We start from the raw sequence: 12938 nt of genomic DNA on the forward strand, positions 1-12938 counted from the left end.
TTAATTCCCATTGACTTTAATAGGATTTGCTTCCAGTGAAGCATACTTGGATAGTGCTCTTTAGTCTTCAAAGTTCTTTGCAAATACCCTTGAGGAAGGAGTACTCTAATCTGTACTGATTACTTTGCATGCTCCAGTACTGAATCCTAGTATTCAAGACTGCTTCTGCTTGCTTAGGGTGGTCCCTCCAGTCCCCAACTTTTAAATTTTTTTTATTGTATTGATTTGTCACAGATATATGTACAAACACGTAACCATGTAAGTACTGTACTTGTCTGAGATAACTTGTTTGCAACCTAGCAAGTTTTTCACTAATAACTTTAGGAGAAACTTAAAAGTGGAGTAAACAAGGTAGACGTCTGCATTTGGTGATTCATGGGTTGCAGCAGCAAGTCATCTTTTGCTTACCTAGGAAGGGCTTAATCTGCACCTTCAGACCTTCTACCTACAAAACTGTTTAGCTGGCATGCATGAAGGCATAATGTGAGTGCATCTTAGCATGTACAGAGTGCCTTTCCCTTACATTCGAGTAGCAACCACCAACTTCCATGTTCCTGGGGTTAGGCAAAACTGTATCTAGGGAAGGAATGGGTTTCAGTTCTCATTCTTTTCCCTTTTTGGCAAAAGCACTTTTATTTCATGGAGATTATCCAGGAGGTAAGCATCCGTTTAATCCACTTAACGCCACTCTTTAGGCTTGTCCTGCTGTTCAGAATACAAAGGCTCAGATTTCCCCCTCTGGTATAGAAATTAAGCATTAACCTCCCCCATGTTCCTTTCCTGTTTCGTTTCTTCGCTTTTCAGTATCCAGTTCTACAATCTGGGATGCTCTTGTTTTTATTACATTTCTATATGACCTCCCTTCAAAGGGAGTGTGTGTGTGCATGTGTGTGCGTGCATGTGTAAATCTTGTTATTCTCCAGACATGGCTTGTGTAACTTCAGAAACAGAGCTAAATCAGGTGCCTGATTGTCAGGTGTGTAAATCAGATGTAGCCCCTGTGGCTTCGTTTGGACAAGGAATTGGAGGGTCCTTTAAGAAGTAAATTTGGTACCAATATAATTTAGAACACAATGTACCGTATATACTTGAGTATAAGCCAACTTTTCCAGCACATTTTTTATGTTGAAAAAGCCCCCCTCGGCTTATACTCGAGTGAGGTGGGCGGCAGCGGCCCAAAAGGAGCCCTTTTGGGCTGTCGGCGGTGGCGGAGGAACAAGCAGCCCGAAAGCAGCCATTTCCGGCTGTTTGTTCTTCTTTCTCCGCCGCTGCTGCTGCCACCACCAGGTTTGTGGTGTGGTGAACCAGCTTATACTTGAGTCAATAAGTTTTCCCAGTTTTTTTGTGCTAAAATTAGGTGCCTCTGCTCATATTTGGGTCGGCTTATACTCGAGTATATACGGTACCTTGGTTCTAAGCTCTGCTTGGCCAATAAGTTCAATGGGTAGCTTTGTGCAGTACCAGTCTCTGCCTACCTCACAGGGTTGTTAGGAGGATAAAGTGGGGAAATCCCATATATGTCCCCACTGCCACTCTTCGAAGGAAGGATGGAATGCAAATAATATGACAAAGAACCTGAATATAACTATGATAAAATAAAGCCTGCAACAAAATGTTGCAGTTTGGAATGAGTCTGATTAGGATGTTCCATTTCATCCTTTCTCTGTTTACTGAAGATGTTTGTACTAGCTCAAACCTTGGGGTTCCCTGAACCTGCTTATAACCTCCCATTAGTGCATGGATTCTGCTATTTCGGGCGCATAAGGACCCAGCGCTTGGAAAATTTAGAACATTGTTAGTGTATGATTATAACTCTCGGGCTCCAGGACAAGCTGGCTTTTAAAAAGAAAGAAATTCCCAACTTGAAATGTACGGTACTTGTGGCAGATCTGCCATGTGAGTGGCCCATTCTAACCACAAAGCACAATTTTGAATGCCAGGGTTTGCTGGCCCTGTGCATGGCTATAAGTGTCATTGCTAAAATACTGCTTTTAGCAAGAAGGAGCTTACGGTGTAGGTATTTTTCTTAGGGTGACAATTGTTGCTGACACTTGATCTCAAAAATCATAGCAGAAATTAGTTTTGTTTGGGAAAATTCACACTAAAATGTTGACATCTTGGTGCAAGAATGTCTTAAAATGGATGTGATCAAAGCAATCTTTGAAACTTTGAAAAAAAAAAAAAGAGTTTTGCAATGCAGTTCTCCAGCCACGTAATTAACAGTTGATGTAGAAATGCAGAGAACTGAACTTAAGAATGGGAAAACAAGAAACGGAAGAGAAACAGAGGTGTCAGATTCTCCCCTCCCTAGATGAGTGTTGTAATCCAGAAATATCTTCAGGGCCACAGGTTCCTCATTCCTGGTCTACAACACCAACCATGTTTGTGGTTGCATGTGGATAACACCAATAATAAAACGAATTGAAAAACAAATCCAAAGAAAATGGCTCCTTCCATTGCCATTTGGAAATGCTTGGTGAATCAGTCAAATTTTGATCTTAGGTGGCAGCCTAAGATCGGGGTCTTTCCTTATGGAGAGCCTCATAAATTAAGTTCCCCACGGTGACTGCTCCTGCCCCAGATCGCTAATGTAAAGTTTTCCTCTGTGCAAAGTACAGTACAGAGGAATTGTACTGCGAACTGGGAGAATTGAGCTGATTCTGAACCCAATGTCAGTGGTTTGTAAAGGTGCCTTATTAATTGAACAAGCTAAATGTAAGAGTAACCCCAGGAAGTTTCAATGTTTAGTTTAATTTTCATTGCATTTTAAACAGTGTGTATGTAAGGGACGCAGGTGGCGCTGTGGGTTAAAGCCTCAGCGCCTAGGACTTGCCGATCGAAAGGTCGGCGGTTCGAATCCCTGCGGCGGGGTGCGCTCCCGCTGCTCGGTCCCAGCGCCTGCCAACCTAGCAGTTCGAAAGCACCTCCGGGTGCAAGTAGATAAATAGGGACCGCTTACCAGTGGGAAGGTAAACGGCGTTTCCGTGTGCGACTCTGGCTCGCCAGAGCAGCGATGTCACGCTGGCCACGTGACCCGGAAGTGTCTCCGGACAGCGCTGGCCCCTGGCCTCTTAAGTGAGATGGGCGCACAACCCCAGAGTCTGTCAAGACTGGCCCGTATGGGCAGGGGTACCTTTACCTTTACCTTTATGTTCATGTTGCGTGTATGTGTTAATAAGACATTGTATTATATTTGCAGTGGCCTGTGGCCAGTGTGGGGAACTTTGACCTTCCAGATGTTGCTAAACTGCATCTTCCATCATCCCTGACCATTAGTCATGCTTGCTAGGGGATGGCAGTTGTAGTTCAGCAACACCTGGAGGCCCAAAGGTACTTCACTCCTGAATTGGAACTGCTTTTGCTTTTTCCAAGAGCCCAGTTTAAAAGAGAACCCATCCCTCTCCCAAATTCTATGCTATATGCAGAGGTCGCTGGAGTGGGGAGGCTCTTTTTGCCTAGTTAATGCTGGAATTTGGATAAGTTGCGTGAGTCTCTGTCATTGCTTCTGAGATCTCTCCCAACACAAAGTGCAAATTTGGATGGATTTTGCTTTCTTTGTCTAAAACCCATCAAGAAATGAGAGCAAAGACTCTGCCCTGTGTGCTCGTCAAAGGACTTTAATGGAGGGGTTGGTTCCATAAATAATGAGTGACTATCAAGCTATATCAAACTTTATGAGCTCCTGGACCCAATTCTCTTTTGAATTTGGAATGAAAACTTGTACACATTTTGAATAAGCAAGATGGGACCACTTGAATAGAGTTTATGGTATAAGAAGAGCATGGGAACAGCATGTGTTTTTGTTGTTGTTGTTGTTTTTTAAAAAAACTTTCCTCTTATGCAGCCTGCTGATAATGCACTTCATATATAGGTCATGCAGCTTAGGCTTTTATATAGGCTATTATGTTACCCCCTCCTCAGGGGGGTAGACTTCACACAACAAAAGGGATTACACAGCAGAGAGTACTTACTTTAAACAGCTCAAGACACTGACAGTTGCTTTGAGTGCTATAGCAAGTGTGTCTAGCATCCATGTGCATGGACTCTGCCATAGGCAATTGGTGGTGCTTATTTGTAATTATCATAAAGGATATGACGTAGGGTATATATCTGTGCGCTGCTCTGGTTTGCCAGAATCAGCTTAGTCATGCTGGCCACATGACCCGGAAGCTGTACGCCAGCTCCCTCGGCCAGTAAAGCGAGATGAGCGCCGCAACCCCAGAGTCACCCACAACTGGACCTAACAGTCAGGGGTCCTTTTACCTTTATATAGGAATCTATAGCCTGGGCAACCTTTCATATGTGAGTCCCATTGCATACTACAAAGCCAGGTGCCTCTAATCAACTGCATGCAGCTGATGATGTTTGTTTGTAATGACGAACATTAGTCATTCAGTACAAACAAACTGCCACCTCTAACGACTGGACAACACACAAAGAATACTTTTTCTGAATAGCGAGGCATGGTGTAAACCAAATAAACAAATGTGACGCAATTGAGGATAAATGAGCACATTATGGGGGTGGGGGGTAGTTATTGTCTAGTTCAGGCATGACCTGCCTTTTTGTGCCTGTGGACACATTTGGAAATTTGAGAACATTCCGTGGACAGCAGTCACATAATGACTGTCATGGGAAGGGTGGTGGTATTGAGCACTGTATGGGTGTGACAAAACAAAGAAATGGCCACTATTGGATTTTGGCATAATGCAAAATGATTGCTGCATCTAAAATAGTGGGGAAATCCAAGCACAAAATGGTGCAGCCATGACACAGCTGCCCCATCAATAGGAATAAAAAGTCACCAGTGCAGTCACTCACAGAGCGAAGTTCTTTGCACCTCTGCTCAGGATAGGGAGGGTAGTCACTCAGTCTTGGCACCAAGTGCCACGTGGGCATTTTTAAGGAGATGTGTTCAATGTAGGACAGGCTGAGGCAGTACAAAGCACTGATTCTTGTGCCCTGTGGATTTAGAGGGGATATAGACCTTTCAGGGTTTCACAAAAGTACCAGCAGCAACATTTCCCCTCAGTTAGCAGCCTCTAGTGTAGTTTCTGCTCCTTTGAACATGGTATTTACTATTGGTGATGATCTCTCCCCCTGCCCCCATACAGTGGTACCTCGGGTTAAGAACTTAATTCGTTCTGGAGGTCCGTTCTTAACCTGAAACTGTTCTTAACCTGAAGCACCACTTTAGGTAATGGGGCCTCTCGCTGCCGCCACGCCGCCGGAGCACGATTTCTGTTCTCATCCTGAAGCAAGGTTCTTAACCCAAGGTACTATTTCTGGGTTAGCAGAGCCTGTAACCTGAAGCGTCTGTAACCTGAAGCGTCAGTAACCTGAAGCATCTGTAACCTGAAGCATCTGTAACCTGAAGCGCCTGTAACCCAAGGTACCACTGTACTTCAAAAATATTGTCTGGAAGTAGTCCTGATATTCTGACTGGATGAATGTTTTGCCCAGTGAAATGACCCAGCAGAACAATGACTTAACAAAAAATAAAAACCCTAAGAAATGATTAGCTAAGGCATTTGGCACAGATTCCAGTTTTCCTTCTGGGAGGCAATCTGCCAGTCACACCTTTTAAGTATGATTTCTGTTCCTTCCCCTTCCTTCTGTTGGGTGTGGTCTCCCATGTTTCCTTAGTCCTTTTCATGGCATGGCTTAATCCTGCAGGGTACAGTCTCCTTGTAAAGTTCCCACAGGTTATTAGGGTCCAGAAGAGCCATTTTAAAACACACACACATAAACACACACCAATAAATATTTACAGACTTAAACCCATAATCTTTATTGTTCCTGAGATGCAGAGGGGCAATATAATGTGATCAGTCTGGTACTAAATCTCATTTGACAAACTCACTCAGGCTTAAGGGCTAATGCCACAACATTCAGAGTTCTGTTTCCCATGCGCAGCAGGTGAGGCTGTGCACCACATTGTGTTTCCAGGGAAGATTAAGGATGATAAAGGCAACTTAGACACATTTCCTTTCTGGAGAAGCAACCTCCCCTTCCCCTGGTCAAGGATCACAGTACAGTACTCAGGACTGGTCAAGTTATTTATTTCTATGCACCCCACCTTTTCAATTAAGGAATTCAAAGCAGCAAATACAACCCCTTTTCCCCAAATATTTTTTTATCATTGCAACAACCCTGCAAGGTACCTTGAGCCAGTAATAGCAGCTGACCCAAGGCCAGCTAGTGAGCTTTGTGGCTGAGTGGGAATTTGAACCTGAGAAATCCCACAGGTTCCTCTCACTGCAAGTAAATATTTAAATCAGTAACCTTTTGTTGCCCTTTCATGGTACTCAAAACCACCAGCTGCACTGGCTTCCTCACTCCGCCCAACGATAGGAACAGCTCCCTCCCCTACTTCACTTGATACATATACTGTATATATATATTCCTGGTCATTAGCAGGATAATGCAAATGACCAAACTGGAGTGGGTGAAGCGGAGAGATAGAGAGACAGAAATAGTTGTTCCAGGTAGTTCCAGGCATACCAAGGTAAATTCCCACTTGGTAAATAACTTTGTTGATGGCAAGCAGGGCAATGTTAACAATGGCTAAACAATGAAGCTATTGTTTTGTCATAGATTTGTTTAAACTGTGTGATAGGCCCTGCCAATCCTTTAATTAGCATGTGTGATGGCTAATTAAGTGTGCTGGACGACATCCTTAATTCTGTGAAATCAACATGGGTTCAAAGGTAATGGAGTCAGCCTAATTTCATTTGAGGGGAGAGCCTGGGGGGACTGAGTACAACAAAGCATCAAATAACTAGGTGTGATAATACAGATGACCAGGGCCCCTCTCCTAAAATCAGGGCTTAGGATAGCAAGGTGAGCACAGGTGAGATGTGGCTTTTCTTGGGCTGGGCTGGCGTTAGGGAGGCAAGCTGCAAGGCAGGGATGCTGCTGCTTTTGGAAGAAGCTGGCGCTGCTTGGGACGAGGTGCTTGGAACCACCCTCCCACAGAAGGCTATGGTTGTAAATGTATGTAAACAAACCATATATCATAAAGACTGTGTCCCCTTGTCCAAAAGTGAACATAGACTCTGGGTTAAGGCACACCTGCAACCCTTGGAATCTCGCACCGCTTGGAGATTGAGGTGGCGCATAGCAGTATTGTGCTAAAGCAGCAGATGCTGGGAACCTTGCAGAATGGCCGAGACCTGGCTCAAGGCTTGGTGCGAAGGGCGATGTCTGTTTCCTCAGGTCCAGAAGGCTGGTGCCCCTTCCTGCCTCAATCAGCCCTTGATCTGCCTGGCCCATTGTCTTCTCTGCTCCTGCAATGGCCCTAGGACTGGGATGGGGAATCTCTTGTCCGGGAGCCAGATTTGGCCCTCCAGGCCTGGCCCTTGGGACTGTCCCCAGACTACACCACTCACTGGCCCTGATTTGCACCCCGAGTGTTTTTGTCGGCTAGAATGTGTTTGTAGAGGCAGTACAAGAGTCAGCTAGAAGCCCAGGTAGATGGTGTGGGGACCTCCATTCCTGGGGTAGGGAAACCCAGATCCCATGGTTTCAGAGTTATTAGCAGAGTCTTCTGGGCAGATCTTGCTCCACATCATGTTTGAGGTCTGGGCAGAGTTGAACCATAAAAGGTAAAGGTACCCCTGCCCGTACGGGCCAGTCTTGACAGACTCTGGGGTTGTGCGCCCATCTCACTTAAGAGGCCAGGGGCCAGCGCTGTCCGGAGACACTTCCGGGTCACGTGGCCAGCGTGACATCGCTGCTCTGGCGAGCCAGAGCCGCACACGGAAACGCCGTTTACCTTCCCGCTGGTAAGCGGTCCCTATTTATCTACTTGCACCCGGAGGTGCTTTCGAACTGCTAGGTTGGCAGGCGCTGGGACCGAGCAGCGGGAGCGCACCCCGCCGCAGGGATTCGAACTGCCAACCTTTCGATCGGCAAGTCCTAGGTGCTGAGGCTTTAACCCACAGCACCACCATGGCGGGCCATAATAATAATAATAATAATAATAATTTATTATTTGTACCCCGCCCATCTGGCTGGGTTTCCCCAGCCACTCTGGGCGGCTTCCAACAAAGATAAAAAATACACTAAAATGTCACATATTAAAAACTTCCCTGAACAGGGCTGCCTTCAGATATCTTCTGAATGTCAGGTAGTTGTTTATCGCTTTGACATCTGATGGGAGGGCATTCCACAGGGTGGGCGCCACTACCGAGAAGGCCCTCTGCCTGGTTCCCTGTAACTTGGCCTCTCGCAGTGAGGGAACCGCCAGAAGGCCCTCGGAGCTGGACCTCAGTGTCCGGGCAGAACGATGGGGGAGGAGACGTTCCTTCAGATATACTGGACCGAGGCCATTTAGGGCTTTAAAGGTCAGCACCAACACTTTGAATTGTGCTCGGAAACGTACTGGGAGCCAATGTAGGTCTTTCAAGACCGGTGTTATATGGTCTCGGCGGCCGCTCCCAGTCACCAGTCTAGCTGCCGCATTCTGGATTAGTTGTAGTTTCCGGGTCACCTTCAAAGGTAGCCCCACGTAGAGCGCATTGCAGTAGTCCAAGCGGGAGATAACCAGAGCATGTACCACTCTGGCGAGACAGTCTGCAGGCAGATAGGGTGTCAGCCTACGTACCAGATGGAGCTGGTAAACAGCTGCCCTGGATACAGATTTGACCTGTGCCTCCATGGACAGCTGTGAGTCCAAAATGACTCCCAGGCTGCGCACCTGGTCCTTCAGGGGCACAGTTACCCCATTCAGGACCAGGGAATCCTCCACACCTGCCCGCCTCCTGTCCCCCAAAAACAGTACTTCTGTCTTGTCAGGATTCAACCTCAATCTGTTAGCCGCCATCCATCCTCCAACCGCTTCCAGACACTCACACAGGACCTTCACCGCCTTCACTGGTTCTGATTTAAAAGAGAGGTAGAGCTGGGTATCATCTGCCACAGCTGCATTCACCCTAGATCTGCAAATACAGTACAGACGAGCCTCTTCTGTTGTGTTTTGGTTCTGAAATCCTTTCATGACAAGAATTAAGGACCTTTTGGTTCTGAAATTTGGGGCACATCTGCACCATACATTTATAGCACTGCAATATCTTTTTAACATTTAGTCCCTCTTTGCCTGGAACTCTGGAAATGGCAGCTCTGTGAGGGGAATAAGAGACTTCTACAACTCTAGGCACCCTTACAAAACTACATTTCCCTGGATTCTTTGGAGGAAGCTGTAACCATTATAGTGATATCACTGTGTTGTAAATGTGAGACTTTTTAGATCTCCACCTCTGATGTTGTGGTTAGATATTAGAGGTTCTTGACATTGCTACTTATTTCTTCCATTCTACTGCTGCTGTTTAGTTTGAATTTGGGTGCTATCATTTAAGCTTCAAGAGCTACCATTTAATGAAAATGTACATGCATTGTTTAAATCTGCCTTATGCATTTTCTTAAAGAAAGCTCAGGAAAGGTGGGCTAATCATGAAATTTTGGCAATACTGGGTAGCAGTACTACCTATTACTGAGATACAGCTGTGCCTGTACAATATCTATAAATGTGGGTTAGGTCAGTATATTTTTTTTCTGAAAGGCATTCATTGTTCCAGTGACAGCACAGAAATGCACAGCAACCAGCCTTTGGGGAAACACAGTTATTTTAATGTCTCTGACAAGTTTCCTGGCAGACCTAAGCAAACAGCTGAGTTAAAATCCCAGCTTTTAGATCCCTTAAAATGCCATTTACTATATCTGTTGTTGTGAGATCTTGATTTCTGTGTAACAACAGTTGTACAACACTACTCAGGACAGTGTGGAAATGGATATATGTGCTTCCACAAAACTATTAAGAAACACTATTTTAATTTCAATCATCTTAACAGGTTCTGGGACTCTTAAAAAAAATATACAACCCTCAAGGAATTTTTACTACATAATAACCGTCTCTCTCCCATTGCATATACACCCAGCCCTCATTCTAAAGTTCCCTGGGTTCACTGGAAAATCCCAGTAGCAAGTAGGCTACAAATGTGGAAACCTGTGGCCCTCCAGATGTTGTTGGATTTAAGCTCCCATCAGCATCAGCTAAGGTGGCCAATGATGGCAGTTGATGGGAGTTGTCCCCTAGCAACATATGGAGTGCCACAAGTTCCACAGGCCTGCCTAGAGGGGAAAGGGTTCATAGTCTAACCACACTTTCCATAAGTTGCCTTGTGTGAGGGTTACACCTAGGTCACCAGCAGTCAAAGTTCTGCATTACCAGTTGCTCCTTTGGGACAGCTTTGACCTTCATTTTTAAATGTTAAGGCTCTAGGTCACGGGTTGGCAACATAAGGCCCATGGGCCACAAGCGGCCCATGGGGGTTGTTTAACCAGCCCACGAGCTGCCCCCAAATCGAGTCGCCTGCTCAGCAAGTCCCCGCTCGCTGCACTAAACCAGTGCGGCGTGGGGACTCTCTTCTGCGGTGCCAGAAATCGCACATGGAATCCGGCCCACGGAGAGATCTCCTCTGGAGTGAACCGGCCCAGGTGAGGTAAACCTTGCCAACCCCTGCTCTAGGTGGATGCCGTGACTTTTTAAAAATGTGATAACCAAATGGCCTGGGCCAAGCCAGAATCCCAGAACACAATGGGGATGTAGTAGACAATGTGATGGCAAACTTACAGCTGTGTTCATATTCCTTTGCTGAACTTTTAAAGTAGTGGATGGATAACCCATCATGTTCAGTGAATGCCCTCCAGCAATTGTTGAGGTTTTATGTGGTGTTTATTTTGGACTAAGCAAAAAGCCATTTCCAAGCATGTAAAAGTCAAACATGGTTTGGCTGAATTTCAGAAACTGCCAAAGGGCAGACTCTTCACATTGAAAAGCAGTAATTGGGGTTATGGCTATGATGATTTGGGAGGTGCTCAGTGCTTTAAAAAGAAGCAGGAGGTTGCTGGAAGGCATCTTTTTGAAACCTGATAACGTTTTGCCACATTGTATTGCAGACAGAAGTTAGTTGGAAGTTAGTTGTTTTGACCCAAGCGTATGCTTGTTTTATTTCTTCTTCTTTTTTAAAGTGCTTTGTTTCCAAGCATATGTTTTAAGGAGAGGAACAATGGCATGTCTGATGCTGGGTTCTGCAGCGGCAACATGCAAACTCAAAAGGCACATCCACAGACACACACAAAAAAGATTAATCAGGTTTTCTAGATCTTCTGATTTCAAAGTCAGGCATAAAGTTAGCAATTCAGCTTGAAATTGGGGGGGTGGGGGTGGGAATGGAAATGGAAATGGAAATGGGTAAGATGACCAAGCAGGGCACTTGGCCCCACCTAACCAGATAGAAAGCATTATTGAAGGTAGAATTATAGCACATAGAGAGGAACTGGCGTGGCTTCTGCAAGCAGTGGCAGACTTAGGTACTATGTTGCCCTGCGCGAGAGCAAAATTTGGCATTCCTCCACCCCACCCCAGTCCTTGCGCAGCTTTCCCAAAGGTGGGTAAGGAGGTACCTGGCTTTGTGAAGGAGGCACAAAGGCTCTGGCAGGGACCTAGAGCCCTTCTATCTCCTTCCCCAAGCTGGGAAAGTGCTAGCTAGGCTTTGGAACAGAGGCAGAAGGACTCAAGGACCCTGTCAGAGCCTCACGCCTCCTACCCATAGCCCAGCACCTAGCTCACCTGCTTTGAGATGGCATTCCCTTGGACCAGTGAAAAACCCTAAATCTGCTCCAGCTGTAAGGCTAGGTTCTGCCTAACTAACAAGTGTTTCTCAAACTTGGGTTCCCAGCTTTTGTTGGAGTACAGGTATAACCTTCCATCATCCGTTGCTAGCTGGACCAGTGGTCAGGGATGGTGGGAATTGTAGTCATAACAATAGCTGGAGACTCAAGTTTGAGAAACACTGAACACTTCTTTTGAGAGTGTTGAAAAGCCTATAAGTAGAGGTGATCCAGTCAACACTGTGTATTTAAACTTTGAAAAAGCTGTTGATTAATCACCACCCTGAAAGACACCTGATAAGCTTAGCAGTCATTGAGTGGGTTGGTGGGGAAGAACAGGTCCTCTTATACATCAGTAATTTTAACCACTAACTTGTTTAAGAAAAAGTAGAGAGTAGGGATCAATAGGCAATTCTCACAGTGGAGGCTTTTAAGAAGTGAGGTCCCTCAAGGATTCATATTGGGACCAGTGCTTTTTAAGTTGTTCATAAATTAGTTTGGGTTGAGCTGCTTGGCAGCCAAGTTTACTGATGACACTCAGTTGTACTGCAGGTACGAACAGAAGGGCATTGCAAAGAGCTCTGAAAGAATCTTTTCAAGTTGCATGAATGGTAATTAAATTAGCAAATGTTATTCAATGAAAGCAAGTGCAAAGTGGCACATACTATTGCAGAAAATAAAACCCATGTATACGCCTATGGAGTCTGAACTGGTGGTGAGAGACTAGGAATAAGATCTTGGATTCATAGTTAGCTTGATGAAGATTGTGACCCAGTGTGTGGCAGCTGCAAAAAAGGTGAAGCCCAGGTAAGGAATAATTAGGAAACGGATTGATAATAAAACTGCCAGTATCATAACGTTGTTAAACAAATGTTGGACACGCTTGGAATACTGTATACAGTTTGGGTTTGCTTCATCTCAGAAAGCATATTGTGCAGCTGAAGAGCACAATATCAAGAGCAACTAAAACAAACACAGAATAAAGAATTATGCATGGTTTGGAGAAAGTGGATAGATAAGTTTTTCTTGGCCCTCTCACAGCTAGAGTCATCTAATAAAGTTGAATGTTGGGAAAGTCAGGACAGACAGAAGAACGTATTTGTCTGGGTTACATGGTGGAATTTTCTTTCACAGGCCCAGGTTGGCAAGGGCCACCAACTTGGTTGGCTTTAAAAGGAGTATATTCATGGAGGACAAGCATCCCCAAACTCTGCCCTCCAGCTGTTTTGGGACTACAATTCCCATCATCCCTGACCACTGGTCCT

The 12938-nt window shown here is 45.3% G+C and overlaps 1 protein-coding gene across 1 annotated transcript in view; it reads left to right on the forward strand.

Moving 5' to 3' along the window:
• Nucleotides 1–12938, forward strand: part of SH3BGRL (SH3 domain binding glutamate rich protein like) — a 38256-nt gene that overhangs the window by 906 nt on the left and 24412 nt on the right. The window lies entirely within an intron of this gene.

This window comes from Podarcis cretensis, assembly GCF_951804945.1.
Source record: "Podarcis cretensis genome assembly, chromosome: Z".
Classification (NCBI taxonomy): Eukaryota; Metazoa; Chordata; class Lepidosauria; order Squamata; family Lacertidae; genus Podarcis; species Podarcis cretensis.